Source organism: Artibeus jamaicensis, unplaced genomic scaffold (genome assembly GCF_021234435.1).
Source record: "Artibeus jamaicensis isolate MK-2021 breed Jamaican fruit bat unplaced genomic scaffold, CSHL_Jam_final scaffold_474, whole genome shotgun sequence".
Classification (NCBI taxonomy): domain Eukaryota; kingdom Metazoa; phylum Chordata; class Mammalia; order Chiroptera; family Phyllostomidae; genus Artibeus; species Artibeus jamaicensis.
This window is the reverse complement of record NW_026522046.1, coordinates 21,796,414-21,819,712: the sequence shown is the minus strand read 5'-3', so window position 1 is coordinate 21,819,712 and position 23,299 is coordinate 21,796,414.

The following is a 23,299-nucleotide window of genomic DNA, read 5'->3' as shown; positions in this document are numbered from 1 at the left end:
AGCCTGAGTCTCCAGTTTTGTTTTATTCTTAAGTATCCAAAGCTTTGACCTTGAATCCATATCCTTAATTGACTCACATTGGTTGTTTTGTCCTTCTTTGTATTACTTCAAATGTCAGTTTTTGAAAACTTATAAATATGTGATGTTACAAATAAGATCTTAAGATAAATATAATTTCAGCATCTCACCACAAATGCTTTCTTTTAATAATAAAAAGCATTTCTTTTAATTAATGAATATATATGTGCCATCTTGAGTTTAAATGATGGTATGGTAATAAATAATGGGCATTTGCCTATCTGCATGAACTTGTAAAAATATGTCTGAAAATAAATTGCAGAGTATTTTGCTATTTTTCAAATAAACATTATGCTCATTAGTATCTGTAAAGAATTTTTATATTTATATTATTTTCATGCCTAATTCTAGTGATACAAGGAAATGAATGTAATTGGGCAATAACGTACTATTTTCAAGGTTAAATGCTATCTTTTACTTTCTCTGAATATAATTTTAAAAGTTATTCTTTTACTTTCTCTGAATATAATTTTAAAAGTTATTCTTTTACTTTCTCTGAATATAATTTTAGTCATCATTTTCCTTTACAAAGAAAAGTTATTATTAATCCTCAGTCTGCTCTCTGACACTTTCATGATTTTAGGTTGTAGTTGGGATGTGATTCAGGGATCTAAAATGCAATACAAAAGCCATTTTCATAACATCATTTCTGTATGAGAAAGAAAGCTATTACCAGATACAACTTTTTTTAATACTTCTCTGCATAGAAGGGCAAATATCGGATTACCAAATGCCTGTTCTTCTCATCTTCCTGCGGATGCTTTTCTGCTTTTGGAGCTCCACTCTTCTGTTTCTTTCCTTAGCTCAGGAGAGTATGAGAGGCTCAATTGCCTGTCCTTGGGTCTCATATTTTTACCGGTCTCCCATACATATGGAATGAAATGTGTTTTTCTCATTAATCTGTTTTATGTCAATTTAATTGTTAGACATGCCACATAATCTAGAAGAAAAAAGTAAAAAATGTTTCCACCACTACCATTGTAACAGAGTAGGTCAGAGCATGGGTCTCCGGAAAGCAGGGGAATGCTGCCCTCCCAGAAATCCTGCACAAAGGCGGGGTGGGGGTGGGAGGGAGGGAAAGAATGCCTTAAAAAGTGCAGTATTTGAAGCACATTGCACAACAAAGGGCAATTAACAGCTGTGCTTTCCTGAAGGGAGGAGCTGTGGTAGAAGGCTGTTTCCTGGGGCAAATTGTGTGTGACTGTGAGAACCAGAGTGACTCAGCAGAGTGACTTGTGGTATAGTGGGGGGGAAGCTCATACAGTGCTGCGTGAGCTGTAGGGGACAATGTCCATGCTGGCTGCCTGGGCATGGCTCAGAACTCTTGCCCTGACTAAAGATGGCAGCCAAAAGAGGGTCAAAGACACTGGGGAGCTGGCAAAAATGGCAGACACTAACATACTGTAGGAAAAGCTGAATGGCCAAGCAAGAGGTTCTGAGCCAAGTCTTAAAATTGGAGTGCACCGAGAAACACAAGGTCTGGGGGTCTGGAGGCAGCAGGGTTGGCCATGCTGTGGGGACTTGTCTGGCCAAGCACATGGACACATTTGTAAGCTGATGGCTGAAGTAAAGGCAGCTCTGGAGGAGAGAAATGGACACTGTAAGAAGGACTCAGGCCGGACCACGCGTGTGAGAGATGCTTGGAAGTGAACTGTGACCAGAAATGCTGAGCTGCAAACTTCTGCATTTCTGAAGGACAGTACTTGAATGGCATCTTCTAAAACTGGTCTTGTTACCGAACAGAGGTCCAAGGCGGGGGCAATATTTGGCCCACCCAGGGATGCCAAAAACTGTTACAGAAAGGAGGGGCCCCTCCCAAGGATAGTATACTAATAGCTTACAAACCAGGCTTGTGCCCTGACTGGGAATTGAGTCAGTGACTTTTGGTTCTCAGGCCAGCACTCAGTCCACTGAGACACACCAGCCAGGGCAGACATCACTCTCTTGCTACGGGAGCTCTTGGTGTGGGACTTTGAGCTGGGTGCCAGCTGTCCCTGTGGCCTTTTAGCTTTTGGGCATTCTGGGCCTCTGGTCCAGCTTCTGCATGGATAGGAGCACTCATAGTACCAGGAGATGCAAGGCCCACCAGGGGCTTAGACCCCACAGAAGATGGGAGCCCACTCTTAGTGGCAGGGTCCCATGCTGAGACATGGGCCTCCCTGGACTTCAGCCCCTGGGATACATTTATCGGGGCATACGGGATCCTGGACCACTACATGGAGACTGAGAACATTTTGATTGTACTGTATAAACTAAGTTGCAAAACTGCTGTTTTCCAGAGCATTTTCTCAATAAATTGAGATTTGTCTTCCCAGTAATTGTCATCAGTTTGGCTCAAATAAACCCATGAGAATGCTTACAAGTTTGGATGTTTCTTGCATTGACATTTTAAATAAATTCAACTCAAATATAAAACTAATTATAATATGACACACTTATAAACATGAAAACATTAAAAATATAAAAACTGAGAGGAAAAGAATAAGTTCAGCCTTTATTCTTAAAAATTTATCTTTCAAGTGCTCCAGAAGTCTAGATATATTATCCATAGAGAAAAAAATAAAACACCAGAGATCTGCTTGACCAAAAATAAAACATAAGTGCATAATCACAATAAGAAAGTGCCATTTATTTCTATTTCAACATTTAGAATCAACTTTGAGAAAAAGGACAGAAGACTTGATAGTAGAAGAGAGTCACATAAACATTAATAACTTAACAATGATAAAAATAATAATCAAGTGGACGCAAGGGGCTCGCAGATATATAGCAAAGGTAGGACATTTGGAAGTTTGTGAGTTAATATATGGATTGTAATAGCATCATCTAACATAGGGCTTCTTGAAAGACCATGAAATAGAAGTCTGTTGTTAATTTCTAGTTGAAGGACTGAAAATATCGGTGTCATATATTGGGAGGAGCACAGGGGAGGATATTTTCACCTTCCAAGGCACAAAGTCTTTAGAAACAGACTAGCACTGGAAATTAAGGTACATCTTAAAAGCACTTCCCTTTAATTGCCATAAACTGAATTTCCAAGGCACTTCATTCTTCTGCTAATCAAACTTATCCAGAATGATTGCTGGTCTTTGAAGTTTGAGATTTCCCTTTCTTTTCTGCCAGTTACCATCATGTTTCTTTTTTCAAATGCATTGAACAACATTTCAAATGCAACAATATATTCTTTGCAGTGGACAGTGCTTAGCCTTCAGATGGCAAATGTTTCTTTATCCTGAAATGTAGGCTCAGCTTCATTTTGAAATCATTATGTGGAATAGACATCATTTACCATATTTTTGGACCATAAGATGCTCCTAGGTTTTAGAGGAGGAAAATAGGAAAAACATTTTGGAAGCAAAAAATGTAGTAAAATATTTAATGACATAATAACATAATATTTCACTAATGTAAGTGTAAACAGAACTCGACAGCAGCATTAACAATCATTATTTTTCCCAAATTTGTCCAAAAAATACAGGCTAAGTGCTGACAGCTTCATTTGTCTGAGCTTTCATGCAGACTAAATAGTTCACAAAAGATTCAATAATAATGATATTTAGAATTATAAGGTTGAACATCAGTGGTCATTAGACAGTCTCAGGTAACAAAAAAAAGAAAAAAAACTAAATTCAAAAGTACCAAATATATTTTTGCTGTGTTTTGTTTTTGTTCTACACAGTTGTTATCTGGGCTGAAAAGAAATGGAGGCATTGGGAGAGTCCAATGAGATTTTGTTACCTATTGTCATTTTTCATTTTCAAGAGCTCAGTCTATTATTTTTTTTACTCCTTGGATATATTTTTTAAATTACCTTTTTTAAAAAAATGTTGCTGTTGGTTCAAGAATAAACACAGTGGAGAAGTCATATTTATTAAAATTATGTGACACAAAGCTAAATATAGATATGGAAATGTCTTTCCCCACAGAATTAGACACACACGTCTCTAGGGCCTTCTGCTGCCCATTATGAACATTTCCCCTTATGAACAGTTTTGCCTATAGTAAAAGAGCAGGGTGATTGAAAAAGTCAGTGGATGGTATTTTAAAAAATAAGAAGGGAATGTTAAGAATTTACTCTGAAGTGAAGTTATTTAAAATGTTTCAAAGCCTTAGTTGGGTCGCTCAGTGGGTTGGAGCATTGTCCCATAAACCAAAAGGTTATTGGTTTAACTCCCCCTCCCCGCTGCCAGGTCAGGGTAGCTACTTGGGTTGCGGGTATGATTCCCCATTAATGTGCAGGGTGACTTGGGGAGGCAAATGATGGCTGGGCTCCGGCACATTAATGTCTCTCTTTCTCCTTCCCTCTTTCCCTAAAATCAAGAAACAGATTTTCTGGTGCGGCTTAAAAAACTAAAAATTAAAATAAATACATAAATAAAAAGTTTCAAAAATCATGGGACTGCACAAAACAAAGAATTAGTCCTAATGTAAAAAAATAATGATCATTACTGATTCCTCAGTTGTAACACAGGTAACACACAAATGCAGGATGTTAATAATATGTAAATGTAGGCAAGGGGAAGAAATATGTAGAAACTCTCAATTCTTCCTGTTCAATTTTTCTGTAAACGAAAACTCCTTTTATAAAAAATTAATTTTTAAAAATGTTGAGAAAGTATTTTCCAAAATAATTGCACTAGTAATTAGATTTGACTTCATTCTAAGTAGCCAATATTAACCCTGCATTTCCAAATCACTCATATTACTTTAAATAAATGTCTTATTCTAGAGTTAGGGGGTATTTTACCCATACCATTTAAATAGTTCCTGAAGACTGTGAATCTTACGAGTAATATAAGGACAGTTGAGCCTAATCTTATTTGCTTTGTTTGGAATAAAAGAAGCTCTTTTATACTTACTATTAAAAAGAGCTTAAGGGAAAAACAACTGAAATACTCTACTGAATACAATCTCAGACTTCGATTGGGGGTGAAAACCTACAAAAGGAGAGAGACTAGGAATTTCATAATAGAGTCTCATTCACTCCTGTCCTGATTTTAAATAAACTTACCCTGTTTTTCTTCTTTCCAACTTATTTCTACATAATGCCACTAGATTTTTTGTGCATAAGTCACAATGTTCATTATTCCGTTGAATACTTTTTTATTCGTTAGGATTTTTTTCTCGAACAAGGTAAACCATCTTTAGTTGAGCCATAAGGGAGAACTGAGTATAGAAATGTGCTGGCCCTCCCAGACCCCCAAGTCTCCAGTGCAGCCAGAGTCCAGGAAGAGGATGAAATCAGGATCTGGAAATCTCTCTCTGACCACCTACCGTTTTTCTTTCTCTCTACAAATTTGCTTTCTCTGGAGTTAACAGAGGACTACAACTTTCCCATAGCTCCTCGATTTTGTTTTAATTCCCAGTTCCACCATTAGCCACAAACTCAGTATGAAAACATTCTAATTAACAATTTCAGAGAAAATAGTTCTGACTGGTCTACCGTATGTAAGTGATGTAAACCTAAATCCATGAGCTAGGCCACAGTTTCGGGTGAGGAGTAAGTCACAGAGTAGCAACAGGGCTAGTGAAGACCAAGGGACAATTCTAAAGAGAAATGATCAATATTGGTTTGGATCAATGTATACTACTTGTTATTTCCATGGTAATAGAGATATAATAATAATTTCACACCTAGACTTTAAGTAACGGCATCAAACTGGAGTAACAGGCACATATCGCACAAAATACTATGTAGTAAGGTCGTGCAAATGGAAAATCCTCTGCTGTGGAATCTTGGATGGTGTCAAGTTTTCTAACAGTTTCAATCTCTTTAAATACTTGAAGGTATCCAAGTATCTAATGCACCTTTTCATCTCTCTTCCAAACAGACAGAATACAGTAAATGTATCTCTATTTGTTAATTCAATTATATATTACCTTTATGATAATTTTACACTGAATTAACTTATAAACCAATTAAAGAGTAATAACTACATTTTTTGTAACTCAAATAGCACATATTTAGATGTACAGTATGTATATATACATTTGTGTGCAAAATGAATTAAACTGGTGTGCAGACAAATTCAGCTATTGTTTATTTTACATGGCATTTTTAACTGCTAGCAAGAGATTTATTTTGGCAAGTGCTAATATATAGTACAAATATGTATCTGACCTGGTAGAAATTAAAGTCACTCTTTTCTATCCTGTGTTAAGTAAGGAACTGGAAAGAGTCTTATATGTTTATTGGTATGCATTTAAGGCAGTAAGAATATGTAGCCAAAAAAACACCTGGATTACTAAAACAAATGTAAATACAAACGATGGAAAGTAACAATTTTAAATATTATATGAATATACAATTGTTTCATAAAATAACCAAAGAGCAAACTGAATTATAGAAAAGTTGGCATGTAAGTGGATCTCATGGAAATTAAAAATTGTTTATAAGCTAAGTGTACCCTTCTTAAATCAAGGGAGGAAATTGCTTTTGAATCTTGAACTAAAGATTGTAATGTGAAGTGTTGCCATCATGTGTATTTCCACTTTGGAAACAATCTTGCAATTCACTCTTTGCCTAGCATCTTTTTACACTATCTAAACAGAGAGTAAAACTCCCTTGTGAATACTATTAATGCTTTTTTTGCATGGGTGCAAAATTTAGCAGCATGATAAAAAAGTAGCAGAAAAATTTTGGAACTTCTTCATGCTTATTTGTTCAATACATTGTAGTTCCTTGTGGTATAAACTTTGATTTGGTACAGTCTACAGAAGCAGTTTTACCACCTCATAAATGATTAGCATTGAGACATGCCCACCATACTTGCTCATTGATCTGTATAAAATATTGAAAGTTTATGGTATTTTATTGAAAATAAAAATTTCCTATGATTTATGAAAGTTTACTTTCATATGATTTATGAAAGTTTAATGATATGCCAAGTATATCATTAAAGTCAAATAATTGTTCATCATTTATTCCCATACCTGACAAGGCTATTATAGTTTGCTATTAATACATAGCAATAATTTGGTATACAAGGTCTCTCCAGAAAAAGTCAAGCCATTATTAATATAATGAGAATGGTTCATGTGACATCAATGTAAACTGGTAGCCCAGCAGAGTGGACTGGAATGCACATGCCTGAACAATGATGAGTCCACTGTACTGGTGGTGGACACTGTAGACACTGTTGAGTGAGTGTCACATTCAAAATGACTGAGCAAGAAGAACAACAAATGGGCATCAAACTTTGTATTAAAGCTTGAACATTCCTCCATGGAAACTATTCATATGATTCAGAAAGCTACAGCTATGGGCAACTGGTGATTGACAGCTTTATCATGACAATGTGCCCACACATGCATCATGTGTTGTGCAGAGTTTTTGGCAAAACATCAAGTCACCCAGGTGATTTTGCACCCTACAGCACAGACTTGGCATCCTATGACTTCTGGCTTTTGCTCAAATTAAAATCACCTTAGAAAGGGAAGAGATTTCAGATCATTGATAAGATACTGGAAAATAAGACAGGGCAGCAGATGGTGATTCTAACAAAAGATTTTGCAGCATGTTTTAAGCAGTGGAGAAGATGCTGAGAGAACTGTGTGAGGTCCCAAGGTGCCTCCTTTGAAGGGAACTGAGGTGTCATTGTCCTATGTACAATGTTTCTTGTATCCTCTTCAATAAATGTCTCTTCTTATTATTACATTGCTGGATACCTTCTGAGCAGATCTCATACATTGTTACAGGAAGCTATCAATCAATACATTCTAATGTAATGACTAAATTTTATAGATAGACTTCAGCATCAAAATGTAGCTACTTCAAGTAAAACACAGATATAATGATATGATATACATACACTCTTTCAGAGAATTCTTTGTTGATTAAAGCTATAAACTTGTCTTTCCTGCAGATTTCATGCACAGTCAATTAAACTGATGTTCCTGAAATTGCAAGAGGACAATTCTCAAGAATCAAAACTCTAAAATTAACTTGCCCAGTTCAGAATCTTAACTATCACAAAGGTAAGCATTCCTATGTGCCTTTCACTACATGCGTAATGCCATCTCTGGGAACCCAGCCACCCTTGGCTGTTGAGTTGCACTGCTAGCAATTGTTTACTTGGGTTGAATTCACATCAGTGACTAGTGACAGCAATATTCCTAGCAATCTCGTTTGGTGTACAAAAGCAGGAAAAACAAAACCAAGAGAACGATAAGGACCCAGTGAAGGGCAGACAGGAGCAGTGGAAATACCTGCAGTGGAATTCTTGAAGTCTGGAAATACCATGTAAGGCATATGCTTCTGAGAAAACTTGTGATTTAGTCTTTCTGTGAAGTGTAAAAACTTCCCTTGATTATAACTCTATTAATTAAGAGAAAACCAAACTTTTGTGAAGAGTAGAATTGTTCGAAATAAAAATTTTCATTCAAATTAACAGGCCTCTCACAGCCTCAATAAGGCCATGGGCACTAAAATAACATTGCACATAGAAGAGTATAAACCTTATTACAGAGTAATAATGAACTAATGTACAATTGGCTGAATTTATGTTTTATATATTCCTACTTCTCACTTCCAGTATCTCACTCACAGACAATTTGAGATACCCTCAATCATAAGTGGCCACAGGAAAGGTTTTTATTCTACCTATTTACTTGTTCTATTTATTCCTTGGGCCATATCCTGGCTCTCCTTGGAATACTGTCCTCCATAAATCCATATTTTTAATTTCAAATAGAATCTACTCTCATGCCTCAGCTCTTCATTGCTCATGTTTTACAAATAAATGCTTTATTATTTGTTCTCAGTGATGATTCTGTGATCCATTATCCTCTGAAAAAATGTTAATGCTATTGCCTGTCATCACTGGATAGTGCTTCTAGTTTTCTCTCTGAATTATGTGTTCCTCCAAAGTGTCCTTTTCTCTGGGCAATGATTTTCTTGGGTGGCACAGCATCTTCCAGAATAAACGTACTTTAAAAATGTCCCCTCCCTCATTAGAGGCATGAGTGGACAGGTCCTAATTTATCTTTGTCTTTCTTTTACTATTTCACACTTTTACTCTTTTAAGATCTATACATTCCTTGCATTTTACTACATTCAAACCACTTCAGGAGATTTTTTTAAAGAAATGGGTTTTGCATAAGCACTGACTTTAGAAATTCTATCACCTGACAATTAAAGCTTTATCACTGGAAAATTCAAAAATTAGAGCTTTTATCTTAGGATGAGATTTCAGCTCAGGGGACACATCAGCACTATGCAATGTAACCATTACAGACTTTTTCATTTGCATCTCTTCCTTTGATTAGTTCTAATTTGTATCTTTTTCCTATAATAATTGTGATCATGAGCATACTAGCTTTGAATAACTACTGTGAATGTAACAAATAATTAAAATCGAGGGGGTGCCCTGGCTGGTGTAGCTCAGTGGATTGAGCATAGGCCTGTGAAGCAAAGGGTTGCTGGTTCAATTCCCAGTCAGGTCACATGCCTGGGTTGCAGGCCAGGTCCCCAGTAAGGGATGCACAAGAGGCAACCACATATTGCTGTTTCTCTCCCTCTCTTTCTCCTTCCCTTCCCCTCTCTCTAAAAATAAATAAATAAAATATTTTTTTAAAAACTAAGGGGGTTTTGGAGAAGCCCCAAGCTTATAGTTCATGTCAGAAGTTTGGGCACAAAAACCAGTAGTCTGGAGAATAGTGCCCTTCATCTCAAATTAGGATAAACTCCTTTGTATTTTAGTTTTTCAGCCCCTCCGGAGGTCAAAGGAACACATGTACCAGGGGTCCCTCCATCAGTCATTGTTAACAGAGACTGTCTAATGTGTGCAGAAGTCCACTAGTTAACAAGGACATTCTCATGGATAGGACACTAAGAGGACTTAGAAGTTACCTCCCATGCCTAGTCAAGGGCCAAATCTCTCTTTGAGTAAAAATAATCTTTTACTGCACATATACTCATTAGAATTTTAAAATGTAATTTTTCTCCCTTTTTTAGTGAAAGGGAGTCTTAGGGAGCTGAATTGTGTCCCCGCAAAATTAATGTGTTGAAGCGCTAACCCGGAATGATATTCAATTGGGAGATGTGGTCTTTTAAGTGGTAACTGAGGCTAAACAAATTGAGGTCTTATTGTATATGACTGGTGTCCTTACCAGAAGAAAAAGAGACATCAGGAAGACGTGAACATAGAGAAAAGGACAGGTGGGGATACAGCAAGAAGGTGGCCATCTTCAAGTCAAGGGGAGAGGCCTTAGGAGAAACTAATTTTGCTAGTATCTTGACCTTGAACTTCTAGCTTTCAAAACGTACAGCTAAGAAATGTTTGCTGCTTGAGCCACCCAGCTTGTGGTATTTGCCACGCAGCCCTAGTGATCTCATATAGCTTCCACAATCCCACAAAAGTCTAAGAGAATCAATGTGAAATATTGCTCACCTTTTTAGAAAATATAATTAACCTGGAATTCACTCAAAAATAAGTAAATACTACTGTTATATAACTATGCTACAATGAGTATAATATTGCTACCCACTTGCAGCTGAGAACTTACTATGAAAATCAGTATTACCCAAATCCAATATAAGTGTTTTTTTAAATGGTTCCTCTATGGTTTATCCATGTTTAATTGAAGTAAACTATGTTATCATAAAATTAAAATATACTCTGTGGAAAATACCACTATATTTTTATAACATTAATTTGAATGTTTCCTTTTTATATTTTTGGGACACTTTGATTTATTGAAATTGAAACTATTACATTTTTTCAATTTAAGGAAAATTGACAGCAAAACATTTAAATTTCTGTGCTTGATGCCCAATTTCTTATGAAGAACTAGTCATGTTTTCTGCACATGGTATTGCTTAAGCAAATATTGTGCTTCATGTTAGAATTTGACCGAAACCATGAAGATTAGTGGTTTCTATTTCTTCAAGTGGCTCTACTTCTCTTTCTTTGAAATCTTAGAACATAATGAATCAATTTTATCTTTAAGAGTTAGGTAGAAAAACCACAGGCATTTAATGATAAAGGAAAATTTAAAGTTTCTTTTTTTAGTTTTATTTAGTTATTTTTCAAGTACAGTTTTTTTGTCTATTTCTCCCATCCCAGCCTCATGTTTGCACCTGTTACACATGAGCCATGAGCCTTTTATAGTCACTACCTCATTTTAATTTTATGGCTAATTTTGCTCCCCAGAAATGTTACAATTGCAGAGTTATAATAGAGAAGAAGAGAGTTCAATATAGAAATAAAAACAAATAAGATCACTCTTCGACTGTGTCTCTTCAAAATTGCTTTAAAAGAGATTCTAATAGCAAATATTGTTCACTATATTAAAGGATTTCAGGCTGGTTGTAAGGATTGGGTAAGCATAGCTGTGACGTGGCTTTCACTGCAAGCTATTCCAGTGCCAGTAAATCCTTTGTACACGGTGTTATGTGTGCTGTGTTCCCTCACTATGTCTTATCGGCAAGAGTTAAAGCTGAGATTTTAGGAAATATTGTGATGTTTTAACTAGCTGAATGTCTTCTTTTCTTAAAAAAATTTTTTAGTGTGTATCAAGTAGGAGATTTTCTTGTACACATGTTGACCTTTAATGAAACCATCTGTAAACTCATCACTGGATTCCATACCACATCAGGTCTGTACATGTAAAATTAACTGAGCACAGCATGGGTGATCCCTTTATTTCAACAGCCTTAAAATCAGTGAATACTGCCACAAGGACATTTTGACAGCAGTGATTTGTATCCTTTGCAAAGACAGCTGTGCCAAGATATAAACTTTATTTTTCCCTACATAACAGAGGGAACACAGAGGAGTCCTGGAGGGTTGAAAGAATGAATGTACCTGTTTGAAAGCCTAAATTACATACTCAGTGAACAAATGCAACATTAAAAGCACACCAAGTCCTGCCCATCAGTTGGTGATATGGTAAAAAAGACTTTGAAACTGGGAATCAGGAGGTTGGGCCTCAGCCACAAGCTCCAGAGCTGATGTTCTTATCACAAGAGTTGGACATGACCTCACTGGAACAAATGAGAAAGCAGATTGGATGAGACATTTTAGCCAAAGATTCTCAAATACTATGTGGAGAAAGAGCATGAAGATTGAACTGGATTGATTTATTCTCCAGTTTACCCTCAGAAAAAAAAAGCTGGACATTGCAGACAACCATGTGTGTTATTTATTTATTTATTTAATTGTTGTTCAAGTACAGTTTTCTGTCTTTTATTTCCATCCCAGCTTACCACCCCCAGTTCTCCCCATATGTGTTGAATGAAAGAAGGATTTCCAAAGCAAACAGATCTAGAATCAAATTATGCTTCTGTCTTCTATATACTGTGTGACCTTGGAAAAAGCTCTTAACCTATTGAGCATCAATTTCCTAGTCTATGACCACAACTATCTCATAGAAATTAATTGAAAATTAAAAGGCTAATGTAGAGATATAGATATGGATATAGAATTCTACATATATATCTATACATACACGCATATATAATATTTATTAGAAAGTAGGTAGCACAGTGTAACAAGCATTTAATATAATTACTTCTGTAGTTTTATTACGCCTTCATGATCCTTTAAATTAGATCAGATTATTAACTTTTAAAAGCTTTATTCATGAATATAAAAATTGAGAAGTTTTCAACTATTCATGACAAATTATACTTGCACCTTAAGACTATTTAATTCTTCCTGGAACATAGAAGTCTATGAATCATATCATATTTATTTTTTTAGCCAAAAGTCAAACCTTTAAAGTGATTTTCAGATTTAATTTTCTTCAGATGCCACATCTTTCCCCAAGTGGTTTGCAGAGGTTTTAGAATATAAAAAATTCAGTGAAAAAAATATTAAAGACTTCTCCTGAGAATTTTCCTTAATGAACTGTAAAATACTGATCTTTCAAAATAAAATAGTTCTTGAGTTTTTATATTTTTGTCCTGTGAAATCTCATTTTTCTTCTTTCTTAAAAAAAGTGTATGTATAATTCCTATTGTTTCTGGAGTGCTCATAATCATTGAACACACTTCTATGTCAAATATGAATAACCTTTCAAGAAATACAAAATCATGGGTCATATTGCTAGGCTTGTCCCAACAGTTAACATTTAGGTATATCTTTATATACCAAATCCTCCAATCTTACCAGTCTAAACTATCCACTGATTTAGTTTAACCTTTGATATTTTAATGAAGTATTATAAACATTCTTATGTAGACCTACAATCCAGGATGATTCCCTTGCAAATTGTCCAGAACTGTGTCTCTCAGTCTTTTACTTTACTTCCAACCATATTATTACATATTCCAAAGATATTTTAGTGTTTCTCTTAACAGTCTTCACAAAAAACACATTGTTTTTGCCGTATAAAAATTTAACCATTCAATAAAATAGTGTTTCTTCAAAACAAAGTTTCATTTTAAAATATTCCACTATTAATACGTTTCAGTGGAGTAACGATAATAATGTGAAGTAGGGAATTGAAAGACCTTATAGTGAAGTGACCAATGAGAGCTAATGCTGGCCTCTGACATTCGGGTTCAACAGAAAATCTTGCAGCCTTGAGCTTAGCTGGTCTTTCAAAACGGTCTTTGGCAGTAAGATGCAGTTTTTTGTTTTTTTTTTCACTTAGCAGAAACCAGTAATTAACAATAATAACATTTAATTTCTTATATATTCTATTTGTAAAATATTTTTGTTTTTATGTATAATTTAGTGAGTATGCCTTCATGCAGCCTTACCATTAGACAGGGACCTCTTTATTATCTACAATTATTGTTACCTGTGCAAGCCTATAACATGTACCACCTGTGATGGCACAGGTGTGTAATCTAAGCCCATCACATAATCTAGACTATCAGAATCTTTACCCATTTTCTCTTTTTGCTCTGGTAAATTTTATTAAACTCAAAATAAGTGAATATACAATTTAATTGATTACTTACTCTCAATAAGCAAAATGATTATCTTTTTATGAGAGTATAAAAATAAGTAAATTCATATTGTTGTTGCTTTAATAATAAGGGTCAACCCAGTCCTTGTAATTAATAAGAATTAACTTTCAATATTAATAATAACAGTAATAATGATCATGGACTTCTCTAACATTTATTTTTCATACATTAAAAACTTTTTATAACTATTAGTTCTATGCATGCATAATTGTTAAATATATTCTAATAAATAAAGAGAATGTTGGGAACACTATGCTGAAATTAAGTTTTACTTTGCTATTTCAGAAACTTTTTGCCAAGAAATTTCTTTTCAATCTGAGTAGTAATTTTAGATAAGACTAGGTCTATTTTTTTTTTTTAGTTCTATAAGTAATTGGGTACAGCATCAAATGCTTTAGAAGCTTTAAGAGTTATATTCAAAAGAATCATATTTTGTTTAACTGGACACATGGGTACAAGTTTTTTTTTCTAATTTAAATGAATGGTTTCCGAATGGATATTCACTTGTTTTTGATAGATTATTTAAGATAACTCAAATAAAAATAAATGCGATAGTTTATAGCTTCTATTGTGAATTCTTATTAGTAAGATTTTCTAACTTACAAAATAAGAAATGGTGATGCATTTTACCTTCTCATTATTTTAGAATTTTTTGATGGCTATTCCATGAGATACACAGTAGATTCACTTGTTTATATGTTCATTTTTTAGGAAGAAAAAGAGAAAAAAGAAATATCATTATGATTACAAAGCTGTCAGCTCAGAAATAGAAATAAACATTTTTCTAACAAGCACCATAGAAGTGGATGTGAAGGAATTGTGAGATACAAAGGGAATTCTGCACTATGTTTCCAACCAGTTAAAAACCCTAGCCCTGTTGCAAGCATAATCTAGCAATCTGCTACCTGGAAATAACTGAAAATCTCTTTACAAAGAGTAACTATTTTAGATAATATTATCCATTCAACTTTAAAGATATTTATCACACCAACCAAACCAAATTCTTTAGGAAATATGAATTTCTTCTCTACTAAATCCCAACACTTCTATCCTTTTTCCTTTTACTCTATGTTATAAGAATCCTCTACATTCGAGCCTATCACACTTGAACTTGTTTCATCTTCCTGCCTTTAGATTTTAGGTTATAATAGTATATTTTATTATTCTGCTCTTTTGTTCACTATTAGTTTGATAGTTAACCATTCTGTCAGTGCTTACTTTTTATGACTGACTACAAAGTGCATCTCTACGTTTTAAGTTTCTGAAGTTTTTACTCAGTTTTATTCCAACCTTGCGGGTAGCCTTTAGCAAGAGGGCTGGTCCAAATTCTGTTTTGCCATTACCTGAAGGGAACATGTAACTGTATGTGATCATTTTATGAAAACAGACAATTGGAAATATTTCCATAATAATGTGATTTTATACTAAAAGAAGTCATGTATGAAACTCTCATAATTTAAAGTTAAAACAAAGTATTAAATGGAAGTCTCTAATCTGTATCAAGTTCTCATGAAAGAAAAATTCAGTGAATTTTGCCTTCCTGAAAAATATGGAAATGCTAATTTTCTATTTAGTTTGTGAGACCAACTGATTCAAAGTAGTGGACATTACAGTTTCCAGCTAAAATTCAATAAAATTGTTAAATAAATTCTGATAAGGCAGAAAATTAAATATTATGATTTGATAAACAGCTATCAATATGATTCTTCTATCTAGATCTATGCATTTTTGTTAACCATCTTTTATAGCTGAAGTTCAAAATATTGAAACTAATATTTTGTTTCTTAATATTTCTTCAATATTAATAAATATTTAAATTTCTTAAATTTATTGTATCACAAAATGATAAAGCAAACTTTTCCAAGATGTTAAAAAGTAATTTTCAGAAAATTTAATGTGGCACTTGTGAATTTATGTATATAAAAGTATTTGCAGGCAATTCTTGGGAGCAAAAAAGATTAGGGCCTCCAGTCTTAGAAAATCGCTCTGGCCTCTACTGTGACTTCATTTTTGATGAGTTTCAGATCTATTTCATCAAATGTTGCCTTGTGTAACCAACTTAGCCCATTCACCTATTCATTTTCCTATCACTTTTTAAACTTGTTTCAATTTTATGTTCTGATAACTAATTATTAATCAATCTAATTTTGATCTTTGTTAAAGAAAGGGATTGTTAAGTTTGTTTGTACTGCGTCTTATAGAAATAAAACCAACAAACAAATCATATGTTTGAATTTTAACATTTTATGCCACTGAAATCCAGCATAATTCTGGCAGACTTTAGCATTATAGTTTATTTCAGTGGTTTCTACTAGAGGCGATTTTATTTACCACAAGATGTGTGGCAATATCTGGAGACAGTTTTGGTTGTCATATTTGGGTTGGGAATAGGGGGTGGCAGTAACGTGTTCCATTGGCATCTAGTCAATAGAAGGCTAAGTTGCTATGCAGCATCTTATGGGGCACAGAGTGGCCTGCACAAAAAAATAGTTCAAAATATCAATAATGCAACTATTGAAAAAACCCAGTTTACTCATAGAGTGAAATTTAAATGATGCAAATAAACTTGCATAATAAAATTATAGTTAGTCTATGTATAATACACAATGTACAGAAAGTCATTCTGTAACAGTGCTTAATAATTATTGTTGGGAGCAAAGGATGCCAACAGGGCTTTTAGACCTCTCCAGTATGTCCTGGCTTTATAGGCCTTTCCATATGCATTGTAAGTAAGTGGAACTATTACTGTCATTCTCCTTATGAGAAAAGTGAGACTGGAAATGTTTTGCGACTTGACCAAGGTCACAAAGCAAACAATTATATCTATGAGCCAAGAATGCATTTTAGTTTTTATTTTTTAATCCATAACAACATATTCATTCAATCTTTATAAATTTTACAAGATGCTAATGTAACTTATTCAGATAATAATTAGCCCACTATTCCATATTAGGGGTGACGGTATTGGAGTTGCTTTTAAGGGTGATGGTATTCAAGTTGTTTTTTTATGTCAGAATTTATATTTGTCTAAATATTTTCTACTTTACAGCTAAGTTATTGAACTAAATTACCCTTAGGTTTTGATCAAGACAAGTAAAAAAGTTTGTTTCTGTTTTGTATATTTATGTTTTTTGCTTGTTTTTAGTGATGGAAATGAAACTAGTTGCTGTCCCAATGAATAGTACCTCTAAGTGAATATAAACTTACTTCTTACATGTATTTCTTATTTTAGAAAGTCTCTGATATTTCAGAAAAATATTACTTATAGTCTTCTCTAACACATAACCGAGTCTATGAAAAAAGCATGAGTCACTCTGAATACATTTATTTGTTTACTTTTAAAAAAGTACATTTTGAAATCTCAATTTATCTCCCTTCATTGCCTAGTGCTTTATATTGTAAGCAACACAAGGACTGGATGATCACATTCTTAGCAGATGAATAGTGAAATTATACTGAGAAAGTTTTTCTAAATAAAGATTAGAGGAAGTACTAACCTTCTGTTGTAAATATTCTTCACTTTTATACTCATAACTCTCATAAATGTGCTTGTAATATCAAAAGATTATAAACATCAGCCATTGTCATACAAAATAATTCTACATTAAAAATCATGGAATTGTAACTTTTATCTGTAACTTCAAAAGTATTGTTTTCAAAAGTCAAACTTCATAATAAAATACAATAGAATTAAGTTATGAAGATTTATTTTTTAATCAAGAACTGTAGTTTAATATTTTAGTTTCTCCTGGCCTTTAATTTTTTATAGTCTCATCTTTTTTGGAAAATGTGGACGGAGTGGAAAAGGTATATATTAAAAGTTATAAATAATTAATTTTAAATTAATTTTAAAAAGGATCAAATATAACAAGAACAACTTATTTTTATAAAACTTATAATTAAAATATTTTTATAATTAATATAAAAGGGTCAAATTTTTCCTTAAAAGCTCAAATCTGATAAGTGGTGTGTTATGTACCCAGTTGAAAAATAGGATAAATACATCAGATTGAAGAAAAGCAGCAAAAAATGGATTATTCCACGTAGTAAAATTTGTAACTTTGAAAGTTTACATGGTTTTCAAAATTGGGCTAAATTTTGCATGATATTCTTTGGCACATTTTCCTTGAGATACAAACTACTTCCTATTTATGAGAATGAATTTTACATTTATAGAAAGGTTCACATTGAAAAGGCCTTCAAAAATATCAAGTCAATAAGCAAGTGCCTATGTATAAGTCATATTTTGGTCTCCAAAAATTCCCTTTTTTATATAGGTCTTAAAGAAATTATACTGTGTAAATCATGACTTCATGAGCATTTAGAACTGTAAAAGTGATCCAAAATGTGTAAGATAATGGGAAGATCAAATATTAATACAGTCAGCATCATCATATCAGATACAGTACTAAAACAAAATTTGTTAGCTAGAGAAAAAATTTTAAAAACTTTTATCTAAAGAAATGGTTATATCTGAAAACTACCATTTTTAAATGTTGGTTAAACAATATGTGATATGATCAATTTTAATAAATAGTCCATGTATTTAAAATGACTCACACTGTAAAGTAAACTAAAAATGAAGAAATATAAAATTAATATAGTAATATTGGAAGCTGGCTAAAAGGTCACAAATTCAGAAAAGTAGTAAGCTGAAAAATAAAGTACCCTCATTCTTGTATAGCAAAGGGTGGGTGTTAGTGTCATTGGAAAGAGTTTTTTAAAACAATTTAAATTTCCCTTTCATCATTAATAAATGGACAAGTAACAAGTGCTGGAGAGGATGTGGAGAAAAAGGAACCCTAGTGCACTGTTGGTGGGAATGCAGACTGGTGCAGCCACTGTGGAAAGCAGTACGGAGTTTCCATAAGAAATTTAAGAATGAAACTGCCTTATGACCCAATGACCCCACTTTTGGGAATATATCCTAAGAAAACCAAAACACTAATTTAAAAGAATATGTGTACTTTATGTTTACTGAAGCAGTGTTTACAGTAACCAAGGCCTGAAGACAGCACATGTGCCCACCAGTACATGAGTTGATAAAAATGTTGTGTTACATTTACACAATGGAATACTACTTGGCCATAACAAAGAAGGAGATCTTACCTTTTGTAACAGCATGGATGGACCTGGAGATAATTATGTTGATTTAAATAAGCCAGTCAGAGAAAGATAAGTACCATAGGATCTCACTTATAGTGGAATCTTGTGACCAAAATAAACTGACAAAACAGAAACAGAGGCATGGACACATGGAACAGACAGCTCTTAGAGAGGAGTGTGATTGAGAGCTGAATGAAAGAAGTTGAAGGGATTAAACAAATTAAAAAAACACGTGCAAAGGACATACAGACACAGAATACACTGTGCTGTTAACCAGAGGGTGAATAGGAGGGAGGGGTGTGGAGATGAGCAAAGCAGGGATGGGGATGAAAAGACACTGCTTTGGGGGCAATGAGCACATGATGCCGTGTGTGGATGATAGTTTGTTGAAGTGTGCACTTGAAAAAGGTGTGGTTACATGAACCAATGTAACCCCAGTAAATTCAACAATAATAAAAAGGTATTTTTGAGAACAGACTTAACCCAGTTTTCAAAAGAATGAAAATTTTCAGAAATATGAACCTTGGGAACTGAGGCACCTAATGCGTATTAGCAATGACTAAGGATAAATAATTTGATATATTGCTCTATTATCTTTTAGATGTAACTCTAAACAAAGTGTCTTGTGTTTACATAGAGCAACTGGCTCCAATATATTTATTAAAACCTTTTATATTACAATTTTACTAGTTTACTCAATGTCAAGAGAATCTTGGGAATTAAAGAGTTCTTTTGTTGGGAAATCCATTGGTACCATGAAAATATAATCAATGTTCCTTATGTACTAAGTAAATTGTGTAACCGAAGGGAACAGTCTTGATATTTAGTTAATTGTTAAATGATAAAATGTGTTTCAGTTAATCAGTTTACCTACATAGTCAGTGACTTTCTTACTACCTTTACCTAGCCAACTTGATAACCAATTTTTATCACTAGCTAATCAGTATTCAAGTATAGGCTCGAGAACAAGGAGAAAAATATTTTCACTAGTTCTGCTTTTCTTGATTTCATTTTGTCAAAAAATTCTTGGAACAACTTTCTGACCACTGGTTGAATTATTGCATCATATTTTGCTTGCAAAGCATATTTTCCCTGATCATAATTCAGCCTGATATAAAGTTGCTAATTAGCATTTTACTATATGCAAGATAAGTGTCTGTTCTGACTGTAAGGGGTTGTAACCATAATATGCACCACTTACATGCCTGGCAGATTCTCTATGCAATGCATGACATTGATAAAACAAATCATAACCCTGGTCCTTATATAGTTTATAATATGTCAAGGGAAGAAAATGGTTTGAATATAACAATTTCCTCTGAACCAGAAAGTATCCAGCCATGTACTATGAAAAATAGAGGCATTTATTGAAGAAGATACCAGATACAAGAAACATTGTATGCAGGACAATGACACCTCAGTCCCCTTCAAAGTAGGCACCTTGAGGCCTCACACAGTTCTCTCAGTGTCTCTTCCACTCTTCAAAACACTCTGCAAAATATTTTGTTGGAATTGCCAGGTGCTACCCTGCTGTATTTTTCTGAATGTCATTAACTGTCTGAAATCTCTTCCCTTTCAAAGGTGATCTTCATTTTGGGAAAAGCCAGAAGTCTCAGGGCACCAAATCTGGGATGTAAGGGGTGTTGAGTCACCTGGATGATTTGATATCTTGCCAAAAACTCTGCACAAGATGTGAAGCATGAGCACGTGTGCTGTAGTGATGAAGTTGCTAATCGCTAGTTGCTTATAGTTGTGGCCATTTTCAGCATATTGCATCTCTTAACGGATAAAGAACATTTAGGTCGTACTCATTAATTGTCTACATAGAGGGACATATTCATAATGGACAACACCTTTCCAATCGAAAAATATAGCCAACACGGTCTTGATCTTACTGTGACTTTGCCTCACCTTCTTCAGGCGTGGGGAACCAGGCAACTTTCATTGGGATGACTGGGCCTTTGCTTTCAGGTCATAGCTGTAGACCCATTATTCAGCTCCAGTTATGATGCTCTTGAAGAAATATGGCTCATTGTTAGCAGTTTGAATCAAGTCATTAACAACTGCAGCATGATGTTCTTTCTGCTCTGGTAGCAGAAGAAACAGAATGAATTTTTCTACAACACTCTCCATCACAAGATCATACCCCCAAATCTGGGCACAGTAGTTTTTGGAATTCCCCAGATCAGCTTCTAGTTTTCACATTGTCAGTTGTCGATCTTTGTTGATTGCAGCCCATATATGTTCAACATTCTTAGTGGTTCTGCTTGTTTCAGGTCTTCCAGAATGTGGATCACTCTCAGTAGATTCTTGACCATCTTTGAAGTGTTTGTGCCACAACTTTATTTGTGCTTTACTCACTGCATCATCCCTGAAAGTTTTCTGAATCATCTGAATAGCTTCTGCAGTGGAATGTTCAAGTTCAATGCAAAAATTCATGCAGATTCATTGTTCTACTTGCTTAGTCATTTTGAGTGTGATGGCCACACAGTACACATGCTCACTCAACAGCATCTCCCATTCCCATTCATTAGTACAGTAAAGTTATCATTGCTTACACGTGTACACTCCAGTCCATTTTCCTTGGCTACCAGGTTACATAGATGTCGTGCAAACAGTTCTTGCTATATTAATAATGGCTGGACTTTTTCTGGACAGGCCACATAAATACACTTGGGGTCTCAGGGAACTATTAGTATTGGCTGGACTGGTACTTTAAAGTACTATAGTGCTATGAAAAAATCCAGAGAAGAGCCTTGCAGTCAGCAGGTTGAAATTCTAGCCCTGCCATGTATATATTTGTTAACTTGGCCAAGTTTTTTGACCTGGTATGCCTTGGGTTTCTCATCTGTAGAATAGAAGTAATATTGTATCCAGCTTATGAGATAGGTGAAAGAATTAACTGATATGCTACATATAGAGCAATTAGCATTTAACAAAAATACACCTTGTCTGATGGAACAACCTTGTGAGTGATGCAAGCTCAGTGAAATATAGCCAGGCTTTTATAGTGGGTTGGAGTTTAGCAGACTTGAAATTAATGGTGGTAACTCCTGGAGAGATACATTTTTTTAGCTCATGGAGAATATTGGAATTTTGTTCTGTCAAGAAAACTATCTGGAATTTATAAATAAGGCAATAATGATTGGTAGCATATTGTACTGCAAGCAGAGGTCACCCAAGACTATTTTGGGCTGCAGTGTCCTTTAAGACAGCAATAGCTACATAAAACTACTGTGCATGTGAATCATGGCTCATCTGAATTAAGAGGTTCTATCAATTAAAGTAACACACCAGGTTCCTAAGACGGTATACAAAATTCAAAATATCGACTTAATTTTTACATTGATTAGATGTTGAAGTGACCATATTTTGAATTTGCTGGGAGTGTAGTTAGTTCGTATTATTAGTTACTATTGATTAAAGGTTCTAGACTTTTTGAAGTTCTTAACATTTTGTATTTGTCTAATATTTGCTTTTCTGTGTTCAAAGTTTTTAACCTGTCTTAGAATGATAAACATTAACCTTCATTTCTATATCATAAGAAAATAAAACTTATAAATAAGGCATTTATGTCAAATCATCACAATATTGGAATTCTAACAATTCATGAGCCGGATATTCACAGCACATTAATAATTTCAAATGTAGACTTAAAAAAGTCTACTATACAAAGCTTAAAGTTAAGCATCATAATTAAACATTAGGTCTCAAATTGAACTGTTGTTAACAATTAATGCTGATGAATAGCAGCTTAATTTTCTATTGGTATAGGAGAAAGAGGAAAATGTTAGCATTAATGCAAGAGAAGTGTTTAAGTACTATCTGAAAAGATTATCATCTGTACATGGCTGGCTTTATTTTCAATTGCTTATCATCTTCATTATGATCCAAAAATAAAATACCCTTTTCTTAGCAATAATGTGCATCTACCTCTGTAGATCACAAACCAGAAATTTTGGCTCTTCTCCCTGAACCTTAGAGTCTTCAAACCCTACTCACTAGAGAATTAACCTTAATCCCTTCCATTCTGAATTCTTGCACAGCACATGTAGCAATGGTGGCTCATAGGATATCTTGGATAACAATATTTTATAGAAGTTATTCAATCAAGTATAATTCATACAATGTAATGTTAAATATCACAGTGAAAAATGCATAATCATAAAAATATAGGTTATAAAATTTGCTTTT